General features: G+C 47.6%; 1 protein-coding gene and 1 long non-coding RNA gene across 5 annotated transcripts in view; one reads left to right on the forward strand and one right to left on the reverse strand.

Moving 5' to 3' along the window:
- Positions 1 to 15,755, reverse strand: part of IL21R (interleukin 21 receptor) — a 29,623-nt gene extending 13,868 nt beyond the window's left edge. Inside the window, exon 1 of one of the 4 annotated variants that reach the window (XM_082714621.1) lies at positions 15,127 to 15,755. The gene's annotated coding sequence lies outside the window, so the exon portion shown is untranslated. Of the gene's footprint in view, positions 1 to 10,339; positions 11,330 to 15,126 lie in introns of those variants that run through there. The other 3 variants (XM_082714623.1, XM_082714624.1, XM_082714622.1) reach the window with 3 other exon arrangements.
- On the forward strand, positions 9,666 to 11,386 carry LOC309854930. Its single transcript, XR_014306491.1, has 2 exons — positions 9,666 to 9,844; positions 9,944 to 11,386. It is a non-coding gene; the product is annotated as an uncharacterized lncRNA (long non-coding RNA).
- Positions 15,756 to 23,062: the final 7,307 nt, after the last annotated feature.

Here is a 23,062-nt window from a genome sequence, read left to right on the forward strand (position 1 = left end):
ATTCCTGCCCCTTGGAAGCGGATGACTCACCCCTGGGAACCCCATTTCTCCCACCTTCTTCCTGTCCCCTAACACAGTCCCAAATGAGAGCTGAATTTCAAGAGGGAGGAGCTAGCTGTTCTCCTACCCCTGGAAGCCTATGGATGGAGCTTTGTGCACGAGATGGGACGAGAGCGTTTACCCATCTGATAAAGAGAGGCAGGGAGGCAGGAGGGGAAGTTGGTTAGAAAGTGGTATTTGACAAGCAGAGACCCTGTGTCCTTCTTTCCACAAGACACACGGGCTGACGTTAGCCCCGCTTCTTACTGAATAACAGATCCAAGGTTGGCCCACAAAGAAGACCCCTACTGGATGCCCAGGAGAGCTTAGCCCAATAACCAGGCTCCTTGCTCCGTCACAGAGCCCAGGTTCGCGAGCACACGGGAAAGTATCTGGGGAACCCAGGCCGGTCCCTGTGGAGGTGAGCGCGACTCCCTGATCTGGATGGGAGGCAGGAGAGCCCTCGTTGGAGAACGTCAGGGGTCTACCCAGGAGGAGCAGACGCTGGTGTCTTGGGCAAAGGAGTGACGCCCCCCACCCCCCGCCAGGCTGGCAACACCCACTGCACCACAGTTCTGTGCCTGCTTGGGGAGGCACCAGCCAGAGGCCAGGGGGCGGAACATCCCCCTGGCCAGGCCCAGAACCCCCACCCAGACTGGCCGCCGGTTGCAGCATCATAATCGGAACTGGAGCCAAGAGGGACGCCCCATGCAGGAATCAAGTTGCAGGCATGGCTTCTTCCAGACATCATCCCTGAGCCCACAAGGGGAAGACCCCCACCCCAGGTTTCCCCAGAACCTACGCTGGCCCCACTGAGCCCTCCCTCTGAGCTCCCTAGTAAGTCACCCGGCGAAGAGTGGCAAAGCACACCGAGAGATCATCAGCTGTGTTGCTCTGGGCCAGTCACGTCCCCTCTCTGAGCCGTGCAGAGACGCTAAAGCGGCTTCCCAGATTCTTGTGAGAATTCGAAGACGCATTTTGCAGAAAACCCTGGGCATGGCCCTTGACACCTAAACACTCAACAAAAGGCTGTGACTGACAGACAATTGAAAGCATCAGAAGTAGAGGTGCCCCAGGATGATCTAGCCGAGAGGTCCCTAAATTTCTCACTTTCATAACTTTGGCCATATTTATAGAGTGTGTATGCAATCATTTGTTTAACATTTTCTATAAATGAGCCCTGAATGGTCAAGTCACCGAGCCAGAAATCACATCCCCTCCCTTTCCCAGCCCTGCATCTGACCCCCTGCTACGGGGTCCCCTGTGGCAGCCCCTAGCTCTGTGGTCTCCTCCAGAGGAGTCAAGAGCCCCCGGCTTAGAATCTGCCGGGTCCCAGCTGTGTGTCCTCGGGCAAGTTCCTAACCCCTCTGGTTCTCTGTGGTCTCATCTATACCATGGGACTCATGACCCTGCCGAGGAGTTGCTGGAAGCACCAAATACATCATTGCTTGCGAAGCAGTCCAGCACGGTCGTGCATGGGAACGGAGCTGGGGGAGAGGTGTTTCTCTGCCAGGCTCCAGGGCCGAGGAGCGATTTCACAGGTCGAGGTAGTTCAGATGAAAAGCCGCATTTCAGGAGATTCAAGGGAAGTGAAGGAGCTTGGGGGGTAGGAAGTCAGATTGAAGTAGGAGCTGGAGGAGAACACCAAGTGCTTAATTCACAGCCGCCAAAGAAATGCAAATTAAAACCACAATGACTTGCCGTTTTAATTCTACGCGATGGGCAAAAACTAAAAGTCTGACAACATCGCGTGTAGCTGAGGGCATGGTGTAATGGGCGCTCTTGGTGGTGGGAATGAAATGAGTGGGCTGGGAAATAGTGTGGCACGGTGTGATAAGTGTGAGCAGGTTCCTTCACTGAGACCCAGCCGTTTCACTCCCGTGTAAACCACTGATGAGACCCTGGCATGTGGGGTTTCATGCGAGAAGCACACGCAGAGATGTTTGGAGCCGTGTTGATCTTACAGGGAGAAGTGGAAACAACCTAAGTATCCATCCACAGGAGAATGGAAAGGCCGACTTGGGGGGTCATGACTCAATGTGAGAACGAATCACGGTTTCACACAGCCAAGCAAATGACTCTCGCGACAAAATGCGTCGTGAAAATAAGATAAAACAACACACGTGTAGGAATACCACCTATGGCCCACTGAACACTGGGTGAATCAGCTCTCTATATTGTTTAGATGAACCTATGTGTGTCCTGGAAGAATACAGAAATTGAAGGGGATGATAGGGAAAAAAAAAAATCAAAATTCTGAATAGCGTAGAAGAGGAGGGGAGTGGGATGGGGGGGCGGGCAGGGGTCTCCACACTTGGGGGAAACTGACCGAAGCTACCCTGGGCGTTGATTCTATTACTCGATATACCTTTTTGTATGCCCAAACCATTTCATGAAATTTTAAATGTCAGTTCATCTTATGTTTCCAAAATTAAAACTGAAGGGGGACTTCCATTTCTGGATATGGGGGAGTAGCTGATTCAGACTGTCCGAGTAGCTGAGAACAGCTACAAAGCAGGAAAAAAAAAAAATTAGAGGACACAAGAGAGCAACGAAGTTAGATGGAGCTTGGGAGGCCAGGGTTCTGGAGAGAAAAAAGTGCTGTGAAATTCTGCATGCAATTTCCCCTCCAATCATGTGCCAAGTCACTGCAGAGGCATCCCATCAGAAGAAAGCCAGCCAAAAGAATCTGGCAACAAATTTAAAAATTAAGAAAGAGATTTTGTAGTTTCATGAGTTCAAGCCCTGGCAAGGAAGATGGGCCCTGGTAAATAGTCACTTATTCAGGAACGGTTATACCTTTGGAACAAGGAAAACTCAGAATCAGTTTAGCTGTAACTATAACAAGATGATCTGTCTACATGCTATATGTCTGCTAGAAAAAAAATCAGAACCTCTCTGGAAAAAGTCAGCTTCACCCAAAGCCTCTGTATTTTTCATGCACAACGTCCAGCATTCCATCAAATGGACAAGCCAAACCTGGAAACAGTACCAGATGACCAAAATCCAAGAGGAAAACAGACACACAGGTGATTCAGAAAGTGGTGGCATCTAACACGATTTAAAAATACTCAAATGATGGAATACTATGCAGCCATCAAAAGAAATGAAATCTTGCCATTTGCAACAACATGGATGGAACTAGAGCGTATCATGCTTAGCGAAATAAGTCAAGCAGAGAAAGACAACTATCATATGATCTCCCTGATATGAGGAAGTGGGGATGCAACATGGGGGCTTAAGTGGGTAGGAGAAGAATCAATGAAACAAGATGGGATTGGGAGGGAGACAAACCATAAGTGACTCTTAATCTCACAAAACAAACTGAGGGTTGCTGGGGGGAGGGGGTTTGGGTGAAAGGGGGTGGGGTTATGGACATTGGGGAGGGTATGTGTTTTGGTGAGTGCTGTGAAGTGTGTAAACCTGGCGATTCACAAACCTGTACCCCTGGGGATAAAAATATATGTTTATAAAAAATAAAAAATTAAAAAAAAAAACTCAAATGAATGTGGTGAAGAATTCTACCAGAAATAGGGAATTTATTTTTAAAAGTAGAAACCGTAGTGGTAACAAATTCAATAATTGAAATTTATAAGAAACGAATGGATTTAGCAAGAGATAGTAACATGAGAAGACAGGAATGTTGAACTGGAATAGAAAGTACTCAGCTTGAAGCATGAAAAGGAAAAAGTATTTAAAAATACAGAAAAGGGGGCACCTGGGTGGCTCAGTGGGTTAAGCCTTTGCCTTTGGCTCAGGTCATGATCCCAGGGTCCTGGGATCGAGCCCCATATCGGGCTCTCTGCTCTGCGGGGAGCCTGCTTCCTCCTCTCTCTCTGCCTGCCTCTCTGCCTACTTGTGATCTCTGTCAGATAAATAAAGAAAAAAATCTTAAAAAAAAATACAGAAAAGAGCAAAAGAGATATATATTGTGGAGACGTCCAACATATTTGTATTTGGAGCATAAGAAGAGGAGAGAGAACAACTCAGAAGTGATAATAGAAATACTGGTTAAGAATTTTTTCAAAACTAGGCAAGGACATTAATCTACAGATTCAAGAGATCCTACAAACTTTGAGAAGGACAATTACAGCAAAAGCAACAACAACAATGACACACCTACACACATCATAGAAGAACTATTTTAAAAATTAAAGAAAAATACATACTTAAAAGCCAACTTAGAGGGGCGCCTGGGTGGCTCAGTGGGTTAAGCGGCTGCCTTTGGCTCAGGTCATGATCTCAGGGTCCTGGGATTGAGTCCCGCATCGGGCTCTCTGCTCAGCAAGGAGCCTGCTTCCCTCTCTCTCTCTCTGCCTGCCTCTCCAACTACTTGTGATTTCTCTCTGTCAAATAAATAAATAAAATCTTTAAACAAAAAAGCCAACTTAGAATTTTATATCCAGAAAAAATATTCCCTCAAAAAAAATAAGACAAGCTCAATATAAAATAAACAGATCTCTTAAATTTCCACAGTTAACATTATATTTAATGGTGAAAAACAGAAATCTTTTCCTCTAAGATCATAGACAAGGCTGTCCACGCTCATGATTTCTAGTAAACATGGTACTAGAGGTTCTAGCCAAGACAATTCAGCAAGAAAAAGAAATCCAAGTCATCCTGATTGGAAAGGAAGAAGTAAAGCATTTCTGTTTGCAGATGATATGCTCTTGTATATACATTCTAAAGAATCCACACCAAAAGGCCAAAATGAAACAAAACAAACAAAAAGTAGGCCTATTATTAGGCCTAATAAGTAATTTTAGCAAGGTCGCAGGACACGAGATCAACATGCAAAGTCAATTGTATCTTTGTACAACAGGAATGAACAATCTAAGAAAGTAATTCAGGACGCCTGGGTGGCTCAGTCATTTAAGTGTCTGCCTTCAGCTCAGGTCATGATCCCACAGTCCTGGGATCAAGTCCCAAATTGAGATCAAGTCCCAAATTGGGCTCCCTGCTCAGCGGGGAGCCTGCTTCTCCCTCTGACTGCCACTCCCCTTGCTTGTGTGCTCTCTCTCTCTGACAAATACATAAATCAAATCTTTTTAAAATTTAATTTTATCTTTCAGTGTTCCAAGATTCATTGTTTATACACCACACCCAGGGCTCCATGCAATACATGCCCTCCTTAATAAAATCTTTTTAAAAAATTAAAAAAAAAAAAAAAGAATTCCATTTACAAGAATATCCAAAATAATGAAACAGATATCTAACAAAGGGTAAGACGTGTATATTGAAAACTACTAAGCATTTTTGAAAGAATGACAGAGGGCTCAAATAAATGGAAGCCTACCCCATGTTCATGGATTGGAAGATACAGTATTGTTAAGATGTCTTCCCCAATGATCTACAGATTCAAAGTGATCCCTATCAAAAGCCCAGCTGGCTCCTTTGCAGAAGTTAAAAAGCTGATCCTAAAGCTCATATGGAAATGCAAAGGGCCAGAATAGACAAAACCATCTTGAAAAAGAAGAACAACGTTGAAGGACTCAGACTTCTCCATTTCAAAGTCTACTACAAAGCTACAGTAATCAACCCAGTGAGATACTACCCTATATAGAGATCAATGGAATCAAATTCAAAGTCAAAATTCACACGTTTACGTTAAGCTGATATTCGACAAGGATGCCAAGATAATTTGATGGAGGGGAAATCATCTTTAAAATGAAGTGTCTGGAGACAATTGGATATCTGCATCCAATAGCATGGAGCTGGACTCCTATCTCGCACATATACAAAAGTTAACTCAAAATGGATTAAAGACCTAGCCGTAAGAGGTAGAAATATTAAACTTTAAGCATAAAATACAGCTCTAACTCTCTGTGACCTTGTATCACATAGTCGTTTCTTAGAAATGACACCAAAAACACAAGAACCAAACGAAAAAAATAAATACATAGGACTATTTCAAAATTTAAAACTTTTGTGCATCAAACAACATGACCAAGAAAGGAAAAAGGCAATACATAGAATGAGAAGACATTTTTTTTGAAGATTTTATTTATTTATTTGACAGAGATCACAAGTGGGCAGAGAGGCAGGCAGAGAGAGAGGAGGAAGCAGGCTCCATGCTGAGCAGAGAGCCTGATGCGGGGCTCGATCCCAAGACCCTAGATCATTACCTGAGCCAAAAGCAGAAGCTTTAACCCACTGAGCCACCTGGGCACACCGAGAAGAAATATTTTTAATTATATATTCGTAAGAGGTCTCCTATCAGAATATACAAGGAACTCTTATAACTCAAGATTTAAAGACAAGCTAATTTTTTTAAAGATTTTTTTTTTTTGATAGAGAGAGATCACAAGTAGGCAGAAAGGCAGAGAGAGGGAAGCAGGCTCCCTGCTGAGCAGAGAGCCTGGTATGGGACTCGATCCCAGGACCCTGAGATCATGACCTGAGCCGAAGGCAGCGGCTTAACCCACTGAGGTGCCCAGGCGCCCCCTTTTTAAAGATTTTATTTATTTATTTGACAGACAGAGATCACAAGTAGGCAGAGGTGCAGGCAGAGAGATAGAGAGAGGCAGGGGGAAGCAGGCTCCCCGCTGAGCAGAGAGCCCAATGCGGGGCTCAATCCCAGGACCCAGGGATCATGACCTGAGCCAAAGGCAGAGGCTTAACCCACTGAGCCACCCAGGCGCCCCCAGAAAGAAGGAGATCTTACCATTTGCAAAGACGTGGATGAACTAGAGAGTATTATGCTGAGCAAAAAAAAAATCAATCAGAGAAAAACAATTCTCAAATGATCTCACTCATATGTGGAATTTAAGAAACAAAACAGATGAACGTAGGAGAAGCGAGGAAAAAACAAAAGATGAAGTCAGAGAGGGAGACAAACCAGAAGAGGCTGTTAACTATAGGAAACAGACTGCAGGTTACAGGAGGGGAGGTGGGTGGGGGGAGATGGGGGAACTGGCTGACGGGCTTCAGGAGGCCCCTCGATGGAATGAGCCGTGGGTGTTATAGGCGGCTGATGAATCACTCAACTTTGCCCCTGTAACACGGCAGGTTAATTAATGGCTCAAATTTACATTAAAAATAAATAAATAAAAAGAAAAATAGAAAACGGTCTTGAAGAGATAGTTCTCCAAAGAAGATTGAGAAGATGGCCAACAGGTGTATGAGAAGATACGCGACATCACTAACCATCAGGGAAATGGAAATCAAAACCACAATGAGTTGTTACTTCCCACGTATGAGGATGGATGTAGTATTGGTGAGAGTGTGGAAAACCTGGATCCCTTATGCATTGTTTGTGGAATCACTGAGTGCTGCAGGCACGATGGGAGACAGTATGGAGGTTCCTCAAAATATTAAAAGGGAGGGGTGCCTGGGTGGCTCAGTGGGTTAAAGCCTCTGCCTTTGGCTCCGGCCATGATCCCAGGGTTCTGGGATCGAGCCCCGCATCGGGCTCTCTGCTGAGCGGGGAGCCTGCTTCCTCCTCTCTCTCTCTCTGCCTGCTTCTCTGTCTACTTGTGATCTTTGTCTGTCAAATAAATAAATAAAATCTTTAAAAAAAAATTAAAAGGGAAACACCGTGGGGCTGGGTAACATTTCTGGGTGGATATCCAAAAGATCTGGAACCAGGATCTCAGAGATATTTGCCCCTCGATGTTCATGGCAGCGTCGGTCGCAACAGTCGAGATGCGTGAGCAACCGACATTCACCGACCGACGAATAAATAGAGGCAGCATGTCCATATATGCAGCGTAAGATTATTTCGCCTTAAAAAGAAAGAACGCTACAACATGAATGAACTTTGAGGGCTTTCTGCTACGTGAAATAAGCCAATCACTAAAAGAAAATATTGTACGATTCCACTTACATGACATATCTGAAGTCACCACACTCACAGAAACAGAAAGCAGAATGGTGGTTTTCAGAGGACGGAGGGCGGGGGTAATGAGGAGTTGTTCAATGGGCATGAAATTTCTGTTGTGAAGAAGTTTCAGAGATCGGCTGTACAATACGGTGCATACACTTGGCAATACTGTACGATTCTGTATTGTCCCTGCAAAATTTATTAAGAGGAGAAAAAAATATTTACTAGCTAATGAAGTCCCCAGCTGTGTTGCTCTGCCTTGCACTCATGAGGTTAGCAGATGAAGGGGTCTACAAACATTGTCAAAGCAAAGGCAGGAAGTCTCCCACTGGTGGTCAGTTGAACTGAACTGGATTTGGCAGCTATTTTCGTCCTGTATCTGGAACTCCGGCTTGAAAAAATGTGCTAGGGGCGCCTGGCTGGCTCAGTGGGTTAAAGCCTCTGCCTTTGGCTCAGGTCATGATCTCCGGGGCCTGGGATCGAGCCCCACATGGGGCTCTCTGCTCAGCACGGAGCCTGCTTCCCCCACCTCTCTCTCTGCCAGCCTCTCTGCCTACTTGTGATATCTCTGTGAAAGAAAGAAAGAACTAACAAAGTTAATAAAGTGTGAAGAAAATCTATTGTATTTCCAGATACCAAGAACAAACAAGAAAACTTAAAAATAATACAATTTGCATTAGCATAAAAAAATAAAATGTCCTAATGAGCTCTAGTGAGAGATGCAGGGGACCTACAAGATGGGTTAGAGACAGGTAAATAGAGGGACATACATGCTCATGAATTAGAAAATTTCATATTTTAAAGATGTCGGTTCTCCCCAAATAGAGCTGAAGTTTCAAAGAAATCTCAAGTTTCAAGAAAATCCCCTGCAAAATTTCCTTTGGTGGAAACTGACAAGCCAGTGTGAAAATGTACAGTAAAAAGCAAAGGACTGAGATAAATTCAGACAAAGAATATGGCACCGTTGCCAGGAAAATAAACATTGTTGCAATGGAAAAGAACTGAGGTTGGAAAGAGACTCATTTATCCTCACTTGATTTTCAACAAAGGCACTACTGCGAAGTCCTGGGGGAAAGCATGATTTAAAAAAATTTTAAAAAGATGGTAAGATTAATTGGATCTTCATATGGGAAAACATAAATCTTGACCCTCTACTTCACATCACACATAAAAACCAACCAGATATTTTGTGGACTTTATGTCAGAGGTAAAACAATAAAGCTCCTAGAAGTAAACAGAGGATAATACTTTCATGACCTTAGGGCAGACAACACTTTTTAAACAGCACATAGAAAGCTTGAGCTGTAAAGAAAAAGTCTGATAGATTGAACCTCATTAAAATTAAGAATTTTTGTCCACCGAAAGATTTCATTAAGAGGATAGAAAAGAAACTGAAGTGGGAAGAGATTATATCTGTTTCTATAAATCTGTGTCTGTATGTTTCTTTTATATAACTATATGCAATCCCTATATTTTATATAGTTATTTATAATATACATAATATATATAAAATTATAAAATATGTTATACATATATTTTTTATATATCTGTAATATACATAAAATTTATATCTATCTATATCTGTATCCAGCATATATAAAGAGCTCCTACAAAACAACAATAAACAACACAAAACTCAATTTTGAAAAGAGGGATGAAAAGCTTAAAGAGACATTTCACCAAAGAAGACATCCAAATAGCCGATAAGCATAGTAAAAGGTGCTTAAAAACATGACTCATCAAGAAAATGCAAATTTACTCTCTGTGTGTAACTGTTTGGAACACTTCTGCTGAACAGAATCCCACTTCCAGGCCACGCATCGAAGAGAAACACGTACATCTGTACATGGGCCGACATGCGCCGAGGCGTTCACAGCAGCCTTATTTACAACCACCCCAAACTGGAAAGAACCCAAGCGTTGGTTCCCCTGTGTCTTCTTTCCCTCAAGGATGATTCGGGAACAGGAATGCTGAGTGTCTCAGGTCAATCGCCATCTCCAGGGGGACTTGGGCGAGGATTGGGCTTGAAAGTGAAAGGTAAGGCAGGAGTGCGGTAAAAACAAAATGGCCCGTTTCCCACAGGGACCAAGAAGAAATGAGGTGGGCGAAGAGGGACTCCCCAGCCATGCCAGAAACAAGAGCCAGTAGGTCGCCAGAAGGGGAAGTGTCAAGACTGAGGGACTTCCCGAGAGGGAACTCAGAAGAAAGGGCTCCCAGTTGACCCCGGGTCTTCAGGGACTCCTGCCCACCTGTCTTCCTCCCTGATCTCGCCAGTGTCCAGCCGGGGCACCTCCAACCCAGTCCTCATCACAGCTGGGTCCTCCTGTGCCTCCCCACTGCCCTTCAGAGAAGACCTCAAATCCCTTCGCCTAGCATTCGAGACATTCCAGGATCTGACCTCCAGGACCCATCCTGCACTCTAGGTACACCAGATGCCCGACAGTCTCCCCAACGTCCCCGTTCACCCCGCTTCCACACCTTAGCACGTGTCCTTTCAGCCACCAGAACTCTCCACGGTCTGTGGTGGCCAGCCAGCCTCCCACTCAGGCTTCAAAATCAAGTTCAAATGACGTCTCTTCTGTCAGTCTTCAAGCGCTCCGAAGAGTATGAGTCACTCTTTCCTCTGGGGTCGATCCGTCCACCCGAGCACACTGCTCGGGGTGTTTTCAGCAACATTCTGACCAACAGCCCGGCGGGGACCATGTGTCTCTTGGTTACGGCTGAATTGCCAGTGGTTAACGAGCTCCCGACACCCAGTAGATGCACAAAGCTTCTGTTACATGACCGACTAAATGAAAGCAGACGTTTTTTATCAAAATGGATTTTGAAGGCTACTTTCGATGTTAAAACCCATGCAGTGGGTTTTAGCCAATGTTATTCTTCTTGACTCCTCTTTCTTAAATTTGGTGCACTGAGGATCTTGATGTACTTGATAAGGATAAAAGCTTCACTGCTCTACCACAGGACCTTTGCACATGCCATTCCCTTTCCTTGTGCTTCTTCGCTTTCTCATCCTCTGGTTTCGACTTCTATGTCGCCTTCTCAAAGAGGCAATCGCCACGTGTCCCCTGCAATTCTCTGGGCCACACGTCCCTTTGCCTCCTTCCTCACAGTCGTGACATTGGAATTAGTTTAGTGAGTGTTTGTGTTTATGATCTGTCTCCATCATGGAGCATGAGCTCCCAGAGGCAGGGAAATGTGTCTCTTTCCCTCCCAAAAGAAAGTATCCCTATTGTGCGGAGTGGGCCCTGGAGCAGAGCAGGTGCTCAGTGAGTAGCTAGGGGAACGGTGAATGAACGGACAAGGCTAAGAACTGCTGTGTCCTGGGGCGCCCGCGTGCTTCCGTTGGTTAAGTGTTTGGCTTTGGCTCGGGTCCTGGAATCAAGCCCCGCCGTATCAGGCTTCTTGCTCAGAAGAGAGTCTGTTTTTCTCTCTCTTTCTCTCTCTCTTCCCCTCTGCCCCTGCTCACTGCTCGTTCTCTCTCTCTCAAAAAATAAATAAAACCTTATTAAAAAAAAAAAAAAAGAATTGCTGTGTTCAGTCATACAAGAAGCAGGCCCACAGGCAGCCCCCACTCCCACCGAGAGACCTCAGTTTCCCCATCAGCTCCATCACACACAGTCCTCGGGAACTTCCCGCCACCCCAAGCAACACCCTCAGCTCTGAGAATCTGAGCAAACATGACTGCTGTCGTCAGAACAGTGACAGGAACTTTCAGCGAGGGACAGTGGGCTGCCCGGGGTCGCACAGAAACTTCTTAGCCAAGCATGAGCTCTCAGGCTGGGGAAGAATCAGCCTGGTAGCCCTCGATCAGAAAGGAGGCTCTCCCACTAACCCACAGTAGACCCTTAGGCGTATCTCTTCCTCTGTCTGGGGCTCAGTCTTCCTTGCCTATAGAATGGGGCAGTGCCCTGGCCTGGCCGAGGGAGTGTGAGGCGGGCATACTGCAGGTGTGTGGGGAAGGTTACTTGCTTCTTACAAGTGGTTTTTTTTTTTTTTTTTAATTTTGCCAGTCCAAGGGGTGGGTGGTGGGTGTCTGAGCCCCGGTGAGCCAGGACCGCAGGGTCAGTAGAGGTTGAACACGAGGGGAATGTCCTATTGAACCTCAGCCTGTGACACCTGATGTCTCTCCCTCCCTAGCCTGAACAAGCCTTTCCTACGGGGACTTCTCCCAGCCTGCGTAGCCCCTCTCGGTTCCTATAGACACCCCTCCCTCCAGCCCCCTCACCCCCCAGACCAGGACGGGCTAACTGGAAGGCAGAGGGAGAAGGGACGCTTGCGGGTCTCGAGGTGGGGGTTGGGACAGGGCTGGCAGCTTGCCTTCTAGTCCCCCCACCCCCACCCAGCAGGACCCGCCAGCCTGCCCTCACGCTGGCCAAGTGGGCTGAGTGTTATGGATTCCTACTGGAGAAGCTCTGCGGTCCCTGCTCCCAATCCACATCTCCAGCCCTCTTGGCGGATGAGGAAAGGAGAAGCCCAGAGAGGTCCAGCGCCTTTGCCTATGGTCGCTCAGTGTGGAAGGACCAGGGGATCATTTGGGTGGCTGCACCCTTCCTGGGGGCTGGGGGGACCAGCAGGCCAGGCCCCAGCCACTGGGGGACCTCTGGGGGGCCCCTGCCTGCACCCTGGGGAATATTCTCAGGATGTTTCAGAAGTTCCAGGTTTACTCAGATCTTGCATATGAGCTGTCGTAAAAAGTCCCTTTGGCCAGACGCCAGAGCAAAGAGTGGGGGCGGTGGCACCTGTGAGTGGGGGGTGGGGTGGAGGTGGGGCCCGGAGGGGGGGGTGTGTGCAAGGGGGGGCCCCACCCCCACATTTTGGCAAAGATGGGAGAAGCAGGGGAGGAAAGGATTGTGAGGACAGACGACCCTCCTCCCGGAAGGGTTTGTTCCTCCTGTCTTCACAGCCGCCTTCCCTCTGCTTGTGAAAGACTCCCTGGGTGACCCTGAAACCCCTACCCCTCTCTGAGCCTCAGTTTCCCCAGCTGTGAAAGGCAGAGTAGGATCACCATAAGGACTTCCGCTCCCCAAAGGCTTAGCATGAGCCAGACAGCATGCCCTGTGTTCTGGCGAATCACAAGACGGCGATTACCAGCAACATTTCATGTAAGACATAATTGCTCCCATCCCTTGTGAGCCAGGCCCGAGCCCCCTCCCCTCCTCGCGGCGCGGGCCCTGTGCGCCGGCGCCACGGACTCCCCAGGACCTGGGACAGTGCCTGCTGCACGAGCAGATGCTTAAAAACACACACGTAGAATAAAACCTCCCAACAAACGGGCAGTGGATGTTACCGATGGGGAAAGGGAGGCTCGGAGACGTGGTGTGGCTCACTCAAGGTCACACAGGAACCGTGGGGGGGAAGCTGGGTCTCTGTCTCGTCCCGGCTGACTCCACAGGCCCAAATCCCACCAGCGCTGTGGCGGGCACCCCGGGTCCCGCGCCCCTGACCCGGCCACGGGGACCTCCCAGCCGTCGCTCCTGCCCGCACGCCTTCCGAAGGCGCTGGCTCTCCTCCCTTGAGTCAAGAATGCCTTCTTCCTTCATTCAGTCCTTTTTCAGGCACCAGGGAGAAACGTGGTGCCTCCCAAAGCCTCTGGCGTCTTTGCCTCTTTCCACTTCCTCACCCTGCCCCCACCCACTGCCCCGCAAGCCCATGATGGCCTCCGACCCCCACCCCCACCCCTCGCTGGGCAGGTGGGAGCCCAGGGCTCGGCCCTCGTCTTGTTCCCCCACCTCTCCTGGCCCTGGACTTCCCTCCCCTGTGGGACGGTGAGGATTCCAGACAGGGGGCCAGGCGTGGAGTGGGCAGGACTCTGCTGAGCCCAGCGTGGGGAGCAGGTGATCCGGGCTGTCCCCCTGAAGCCTGCCCAACCCCCTCTCAGAAGGGCCCTCCAGGCTGAGAGTCTTGCTTCTGGGCGATCCTGCCCAGAATGTGTGGCCCTGCCATCAAGTAGACTGGGGGACCAAACGTAACTCCGCATCTCGTGGCCACAGGTGACCTGGGATCCTCAATCTTCTCATCTGTGAAATGGGCAGAATGAGGCTCCCGGCCTCTGATGATGTAAGGATAGCGGGAGAGCCTCTGCCCCAGCCCTAGGGCGGGGGCTGGGGTTGGGGGAGACAACAGAACCACAGAGGCTGCAGGAGGAAAGTTCTTGAATGTGCCTCTGCACCCTGCTCCGCTCTCGGAGACTGGCCCTTCTCTGCCGTGGGCTCCAGGTTCCTTGTGGTTACAAGCTGCCTTCCTGGGCAGACCTCCATCTCTCATGTTCTTATGCCCTCCAATCCTCACAACTAGTCCCACGAGAATGGAAATGTTGCATCCCCATTTTGCAGATGAGAAGACTGAGACCCCACCAGGCTGGACGAAGCCCAGAGACTTGCCTGCATTCACCCCTCTAGGGAGTCTCGTCGCTGGCTCTTGAACCCACCAGGTCTCCACCTCCCCACCCCCACTCCACCCTGCGCTTCTAAAATCCCCGCGCTCTCTTCCCCCAGGGGAGCGCAGATGTCTTCCCAGGAGCAGCCCCTGACCATTCCTGCCGCAGGTCCAACGTCCCCCCCCAGAAGCCTTCACTCCCCCAGCTGCTCTGCCCTGCTCTGCCCGGAAAGTGTCTGCTGTTCCTTCGCTGCTCTCCTTCCCACAGGTCACCATTCAACCCAGACCTCCAGGCTCAGCCTCACCACGGCCCGCGACGCCGCCCCCGCCCCCGCCCCCGCTCCTCCATGGGTCCATCCCCTGGGCTTCCGTGAGAAAGAGACCGTGTGGAGGACAGGGCCAGCCTCCGAGTTGCCCGCCCACCCCTCTGCGCACGGGTGAGTCACCTTGGGAAAATCGCTCTGCCTCTCAGACCCAGACCTCGTTCTTTCTCTGTGAAGTGGGTACACCAACCCATTTTGAGGGGTTCGATGACACAAAATAGCTAAAACATGGAACCCGGTCCAAAATCTCTACTCCCCCCCCCCCCAAACTGGGCCCCCTGGAGGTGCCGTGCCATGCCATCGCTTCACCCCTACCCACTCTGCTGGTTTCCACAGACAGCTCAGGGGGTCCTCTCGGCCATGTCCCTGCCTCCAGGCCCCCTGCAGACCCACAGAAAGACCCTGTGGTCCTCCTGTGTGGGCCACAACAGGAGACTCCGGCCCCAACCCTGCTGGTCTCACTCTCCCGGCTGTGACGAGGGTGAAAGCCCTCCAGGACCTCCCACCTCGGGCAGAGAAGATGCGAGGTCCCCAGGGAAGACGATGACGGGGTGGAGCTGTTACCTGCTGTTCCAGCTTCTCCCTCAGAAATCCATTCTGTGCGCTCAGGGCAATCCGGTGGGCTTCCAGGAGGCGGCCGCTAGGGCTCGGCGTGGGGGTGGGGGAGGAGAGTTAGCAGGAACAGGCAGGGTGAGGGGGTGGGGATCCACAGCCTGGGCCGGAGTCACCAGCCACACAAGCATAGGACCGGTCACCCTGAGGGATGGCAGCCCGGCTCCAAGCAGAGGGAGCCGGCTCGGGGCACAGGCGGGTCACATCCCAGCGAGATCAGACGGCAGCGGCCGAGGTAAGAGACCAATCGGCCGCACCAGGGAGGGGACACGCGGCGGCGACCAGGGCTGATCAGGCAGACAGACAGACAGACAGATGGGGGAAGTCAAGCAAAGCGGCTGGTGGCCAGGCAGGCAGACAGGCAGGCAGACAGACAGACGGCCCTGCGGCTGTCAGTCCCGCTCAGGGAGAAGCCCGCGTACAGTCCGACCCCCGAGCCCGTGGTTCCCTCGGCAGCGAGGCCCGGTGGGTCTGTCGGAGCGCGGCTGCCTCCCGGCCTCGTGTGCAGGGCGGGGAGGAAGAGGAGGATGTGGGGAGCCGCTCCCCGCAGGCCCCGCCCCCAGGGCCGCTGGCCCCGCCCCAGGGCAGTGAGAGAGCAGTGGGAGGGGGCTGCGCCCCAGGCGGAGCGCTCGGATTACCAAAGGTCACCTGCTAGGAAGACCTTTGCGGCCACCACGAGGCCTCAGGGTCATGACCTATGAGAGCGGCAGGCAGGGCCTGGGAGCCGCCGCTTCTCACAGATGTGGACGCCAAGGCTCAGAGGGGTGCAGGGGTGGTGTAAGGGGTCCCAGGGGGCCCCGGGGGTCCTCAGAGCCCAACTCTCAGCTCAGAGAGAAGACCGAGGGCCCAGGGCAGAGACTCGCGGAGGTCCCAGGCTTCACAGGGGCCTGCCTGGCCCAGGAGGGGTCTGAACTTGGAACTCTGTCCCAGACTCTCCCTTTCACTTGAATCTAGCTTCCTGCTCCAGGGCTGCTGGGAGCAGGACCCTGACTCCACGCCCTTGAGAGGACAGTCCCTCGGGCACCTCACATCACCTCTCTGAGCGCCTCCTTTCCCCCAGATGTCAAGCGCAGACATCTAGCCCAGGGCAGAGGGCAGCCTTTTGGAGCACCTGATGAAAGAAATTCCCAAAAGAGTTTCCATCTCGCTGACAAGCCAGAGGGGCCCATGAAAGGGTTAGATGTCTCTCTCTGGCAGATATTTAAGAAATCAGGAGAGAAAATTCAGCAGACTCCTACCCAGCAGCCTCAGAGGGGAGAGCAAGAGAACTTAACTGCCATCACTCCTGTTGCGATCTTGCATTTTTAAGGCACCTACGCGATCTCATTTTATCCCACAAACCCTGTGAGGCAATAAGACTGTTCTCCCATTTTACAGATGAAGAAAACAAAGCTCAGAGAAAGGAAACATCATTAAGAGGCTAAGAAGCTTCTTAGCTCAGAAGTGACTTCAAGCTAAGAAGTGCCATGTGGTGATGGATCCTCGTGCCTAAGCCTGCACCAGGCTGTGACAATGGGGCCAAACCAGGACAAAATGTTACCAGGGGGATGGGGACTCCATTGCACCATTGGGATGATACAGATACAAATGTGAGAGCCATCTCTCCCCAGCTGACTCATTTTTGGGAAACAATTTACAGCTAACCCACATGAGTGCTCCAAAGGAAAAGAGAAAGCATCTTGCTACTATTTCTTCTATTTTTTTTTTCCTTTTTTCTAGCTGTTTTTGAGGAACTTGGTACAAATTCCCCTGTGGCTGATTTGAAGGATGTTTGCCCTATAGAAATTCTCTCCCCCACTGCTGAAATATCTCATGTTCTCCAGAGAACCAGTGCTGGGAGGAAGCCAGCTTTTGTTTTTCTTTCCTTTCTCTTGATCTTCAGGGTGAGTTTTATGATACGGTTGCAGAGGAATCTGGGCGGTTGAACGATCAAGGAAAAGTACAATGGAGCTAAAATTTGCTGAGATTACTCTGTGTCGGGGTTGTTTTCTTTTTCTAAATTTTTAATTTTTAAGTAATCTCAAAAATATAAAAGCCCATTTTTAAAATTTAAAATCTTTTTAATTTTATTAATTATTTTATTAATAAAATGGAAGCCCCAACGTGGGACTCGAACCCACAACCCTGAGATCAAGAGCTTCATGCTCCACTAACTAAGCCAGCTGGGCGCCCCTGTGCCAGGATTTTTAAAGCCTTTAAAGACACATCATCTCACTCAAAAATCATCACTGGGGGTGCCTCAGTTAAGCAACTGACTTTTGGTTTCGGCTCAGGTGGTGATCTCAGGGTCATGGGATTAAGTCCTACATTGGGTGCGGATCACAGAGTCTGCTGAAGATTCTCCCTCTCCCTCTGCCTGGCTAAATAAGTCTTTTTGAAAAACCTCATCATCGTCTTTGTCCCTATTTTACAGAGAAGGAAGTTGAGGCTCAGAGAGGGCAAATGACTTGTCCAAGGTCACACAGCTGGTGAGTGGTAGAGTTGGGATTTGAACTCAGACTTCGGGCTCCCAAGCATATATTCTTAATGGCTCACTACACTGCTTCTGGAAGTACGTTAACCTGAGGATAGTCGATCCCTCATGCCTCCCCACCATTCTCCCCACTCACCCATTCACCCACCAACCCACACATCCACTCTTCTACCCACTTGCCTAGCAGGCCAACCCCTGCCTTCTGCCCAACAATACTGAGCCAGCCCCTGGCTATGTATTCGGGGTACCCCACAGAAATATACACAAGTGACAGCCCTTGTGCGGCCTGTATTCTAAGACAAAAAGAACTAACGGACAGATGAAATGCGAAGTGTACTTAGTGGCACAGAAAACCAATGCAAGGTCAAGGCAGGAACATTTAGGGGCTGGAGGCTGGAAGACAGAAAGGACCCAGCCGTCGTGGAAACGTTTTGGGCAGAAGGCACTGCAAGTACAAAGGCACTGAGGCAGGAAGGAATGGGGCTGGCTCCAGTGCGGTGAGTGGCTCGGTGGAGCAGAGCCACCAAGCTAAGGAATACAGGGAGATGGTCAGAAGTCACACAGTGCGCGGGTACCGCGTGGGACCTGGCAGGACGGCAAGGAAGGTAGATTTGGTTCCCAGGGATAGGGGAAGTCATCTGAGGTTTTCATCAGAGGGGTGGCTTAATCCAATGTACATTTTCAAGAAAGTGCTCGGGCCGGTGACTTAGGGAGTAGGTCAGGTGCAGCGGGAGTCACTTAACTCCTTGTGTTTAAAAAGTAGATGATTTTGGAGGTGGAAACTGAAGCTGCCTTGTTTATGGGGTTGACTGTGACCCCCCTCAGATCTAGATCTGTGTTGAGGCAAGGGTCCCTTGAGGGGGCTCTTTGGGTCTGGGTGTAGCTCACAAGCATGGCCCCCAAAGTCCCAGAAGGAGGGTGTGATAAGACCTCTGGACACCCGTCCCAACCCCCACTAGTATTCAAAGCTGGTCAGTGGGGAGGAAGTGGTTAAATTTGCATTTCAACCAAAGACCTGCTGGGGAAAAAAATAATTGAGAGAACCCCTCTTTCAGCTCGTTTCCTCTTTTTTATTTTTATTTTAACAGCCTTATTAAAGGCATAATTTACATAGCATAAACTCTAGCCATTGAACGTGCGCAAAGCAATGATTTTTAGGGAGTTCGGACTCCGTCATCACCACGATCCAGTTTTAGAACATTTCCAGAAAGATCCCTTGTGTCCATTTGTAATCAATCCCATTCCCCCTCCTGGCCCAGCTAATCTTCTTTCTGACTATACTGATTTCCTTTTCCTTTTCTGGGTATTTCATATAAATTGAATTTTGCATGTGGCCTTTTGTGTCTGCTGTCTTTTATTGAGTGTAACGTGTTTGAGGTTCATTCGTGTTGTAGTATGCATTTCATTCCTATGTGTTGCCGAATAACATTCTACTACTGCAATAATATTATCATAATGTAAAGTAATGTGAATATTGCAACAATGTATCCAATCGACATGCCTCGTTTGGTTTATCCATTCATCAGTTGATGGACATTTGGATTATAGTCACTTTGTCTTTATCATAGATAAGACTGCATCAGACATCTCCAGGCAAATCTTTGTGCAGACATGCATTTTCAGATCTTTTGGATATATACCCAGGATTGGATTGCTGGGTCTTCTGATAATTCTATGTGTAATTCATTGAGAGCTGATGGTCTGTTTTCCAAAGCAACTGCACCAACAGTTTATGAAAATTTCCATTTCTTTACATCCTTGGTAACACTTACCTTTTCCTTTTTTTTTTTTTTTTTTAAACTATTGACATCCTAGTGGGTATGAAGTGGTATCTCATTGTGGTTTTGCTTTGCATTTCCTAATTAGCTAATGATGCTGAACATGTATTCATCTACTTAGTAGTCATTTGTATATTCTCCTGGGGAAATGTCTGTTCAAGTTCTTTGCCCATTTTTTTAATTACAATTTTTTTTTTTTTAAGAGAGAGAGAGAAAGAGCACAGACAAGTGGGGCTAGGAGGGCTAGAGGGAGAATTCTTCTTTGTGTAGATAGCCTGTTGTCCCAGTATCACTTGCTGAAGAGACACTTTTCCCATTGAATTGTCTTAGCATCTTCGTCAAAAATCATTGGCCATCTATGCATAGATTTATTTCCAGACTCTCAATTCCATTGATATCTATTTCTTTTCTTTTCTTTTTTTTTTTTAAAGATTATTTGTTTGGGAGAGAGAGAGTGTGTAAGTGTATGAGTTGGGTGAGGGGCAGAGGAAAAGGGAGAGAGAGAGAGAGTCCTTACACCAACTCCCCTCTGAGCACAGAGCCTGACATGACGCTCTGTCGAAGGACCCAGAGATCATGACCTGAGCCAAAAGCAAGTGTCAGCTGCTTAACCAACTAAGCCACCCAGGTGCCCCAATCTCTGTTTCTACCCTATGTCAGCATCACACTGTTCTGATTACTGTAGATTTGCAGTAAGTTTTGAAATTGGGAGTTTGAGTCCTCCAACGTTGTTATTCTTTTTAGAGACCGCTTCAGGAGTTCTGGGTCCTTTCTAATTCCGTTTGAATTTTAGGATCAACTTTTCCATTTCTGAACCAACCAAAGCCTTTTGGGGTTTTGATAGGGATGTCATTCACTCCATAAGTCGCTTTGAGAATATTCCCACCTTAACAGTGTTAATTCTTCCATGAACACGGGATGTTCTTTCATTTATTTATATCCGACATTTCTTTCAGCAATGTTTCTTAGTTTCCAGTGTGTACGTCTTTCACCTCCTTGGTTAAATCTATTCCCAACTATCTTGTTCTTTTCAATGGTATTGCATTTGGAATTTCTTTCTTAATTTCCTTTTCATATTGTTCCAGAATAGAGAAACACAGCTAATGTTTTTATGTTGATCTGGCACCCTGGCCTTTTGCTTAATGAATCTGCTAGCCCTAATAATTTCTTTGTGGATCCTTCAGTGTTTTCTAGATATAGTATTATGTTATCCAAAAATAGAGGTAGCTTTCCTTCCTCCTTGCCAATTTCTTCTTCTTGCTGAATTGCTCAGACTAAAACTTTCAGTATAATGTTGACTAGCAGTGGTACAAGTGGGCATCCTTGCTCCTGATCTCAGGAGGAAAATCTCCAGTCTTTCCTCTATCACGTGTGATGGTAGCTGTGGTTTTTTCATGTATAACAACAATCCTGTAGAGGGAGGTCTCTTCTATTCCTAGTTTGTGGAGCATTTTTATTGCAAAAGGGGGTTTTCACAAAAGTGCTTTTTTTCTGCATCAGTTGAGAGGATCATGTGGTTTTCTCCCCTTAATATTTTTAGTGTGGTATGCTACATTGATTCTCTTTCTTATGTTGAACTTCCCTTGCCTACCTGGGATCAATCCTGTTTGGTCGTGGTATATAATCCTTTTAACACGCAGCAGGATTCAGTTTGCTAACATTTGGTCGAGAATTTCGCATTTATGTTCACAAAGGATATTTGTCTGTAATATTGGTTCTTCCCCCCGCTTCCTACATCCTTCCTTTATTCCTCCCTCACTCCCTTTTCTCCCTATTCCCTTCTTTCTTTCTTTCTTTTTTTAAAAGATTTTATTTATTTATTTGACAGAGACCACCAGCAGGCAGAGAGGCAGGCAGAGAAAGCGGGGCTCGGGGAGGGGGAAGCAGACTCCCCGCTGAGCAGGGAGCCCGACGTGGGGCTCGATCCCAGGACCCCGAGATCACAACCCGAGCTGAAGGCAGAGGCTCAACCCACTGAGCCACCCAGGCGCCTCTCTTCCTCCCTTCCTTCCTTTTTTCCTTTTCTTTTCTTTCTTTCTTTTTTTCTTCCCTAAATTAATTTTATTTGTTTCATTTTTTGATATGACGCATAGTTTTCTTTTCTTCTGGTGTCTTCATCACAGAATCATTTAGGAAATGTTCCCTCCTCTTCTGTTTTGGGGAAGAGTTTGAGAAGGATTGGGAGTTAATTCTTCTTTAAATGTTGGGTAGAACTTAGCCGTGAAGCCCCCTTTACTGCCACTTTGTTACTGTTTTATAAGGCATACCTTTTTAAATTCTCGATTCTTCTATTTCTGTTTTCTTTTGTGTTTGCACAGCTGTGTAGAATTCATGTTTTTCCTCACATTTGGGAAATTTTTGGCCATTATTTCTTCAAATATTTTTTTCCGGCCCCTTCTTTGCTTCTGAGACTCTCATAATGTTGATGTACATGTAATTGTATCCCACAAGCCTCTTAGGTTCTGTTAATTTTTCTCCATTCTTTTTGTCTTATGTACTTGCAACTGGGTAATAACAGTTTATTATCTTCCAGTCATCGATTCTTTCATCTGCCTGCATAATCTGATGTTGAACTCCCATGGTAAAATTTTTATTTCATTGTTTACTTTTCAGCTGCAGAATTTCTCTTTGATTCCCTTACATAATTTCTATCTCTTTATTTATATTCTCTTTTTGATCACACATCATTCTGGTTCTCCTTACTTCTTCATCCATGGTTTTCCCTGTTCTCTGAGTATATTTAAGACAATTGGCTTAAAATCTTTGTCTAGTAAGTCCAATGTCTGGACTTCCTTATGGACAGTTCTGTCAGTTTCTTTCCTTTTTTTTTTTTTTTTTATTCTGCTTGTGAATGCACCATGCTTTCCTGTTTCTTTGTATGCCTTATATGTTTTTGTTGAAAACTGGACATTTTGAATATTATAATGTGATAACTCTGGAAATCAGATTCTCTCCTGCCCTTCTGACCCAACAGGGGTTGATTTGTTGTTTGCTCTGAGACATAGACACCCATGCCTTTAGTGACTTTTCCAAACTATTTTTTGCAAAACTGTATTCCTTGTCATGTATGTTCCCTGAAGTCTCTGTTCCGTTACTCAGCAGTCAGCTAGTGATCTGATAGAGATGTCCATGGACACCTGGAGCCAAAATGAAAACAGAACAAAATCTATTTTCTCAATTTTTAGAGATTGGCTCTAACTGGGACATTTCTTCAATATTTAGCCAAGCTGTCTACAACTCTGTCTTAGCTTTGTGCTTAGCTTTTCACCTATTTGCGAAGGGCTCAAAGATCAGTCAGGGGTATAAACCTAGGGCCCTCTTAGATTTTTTTTTTCGTGTGCATAAATTCAGCCCTGGGCATATGCATTGCACTCCAGATTCTCTGGTGCAGGTGGAAGCCGTGCAAAGATTTCGTGTCTTCCTCCTTAGTCTCCTCCTTTCCAGGTTTTCTGGTCAACCCGCTGTTGGCTCTGTCTGTCATCCCATGCCCCAGTTGCATAGTATATGTCTTTAAATTATTTCTACAGATACTAGGAAGCAGCTCCAGTCTTGGAAGAATTTTAATGGGGACAACATGGATGCCTGGACAAATACCTCAGGAAACTACCAGACATCAAAAATGCACAATAATTCTTTG

This window comes from Mustela nivalis, assembly GCF_964662115.1.
Source record: "Mustela nivalis genome assembly, chromosome: 19".
Classification (NCBI taxonomy): Eukaryota; Metazoa; Chordata; class Mammalia; order Carnivora; family Mustelidae; genus Mustela; species Mustela nivalis.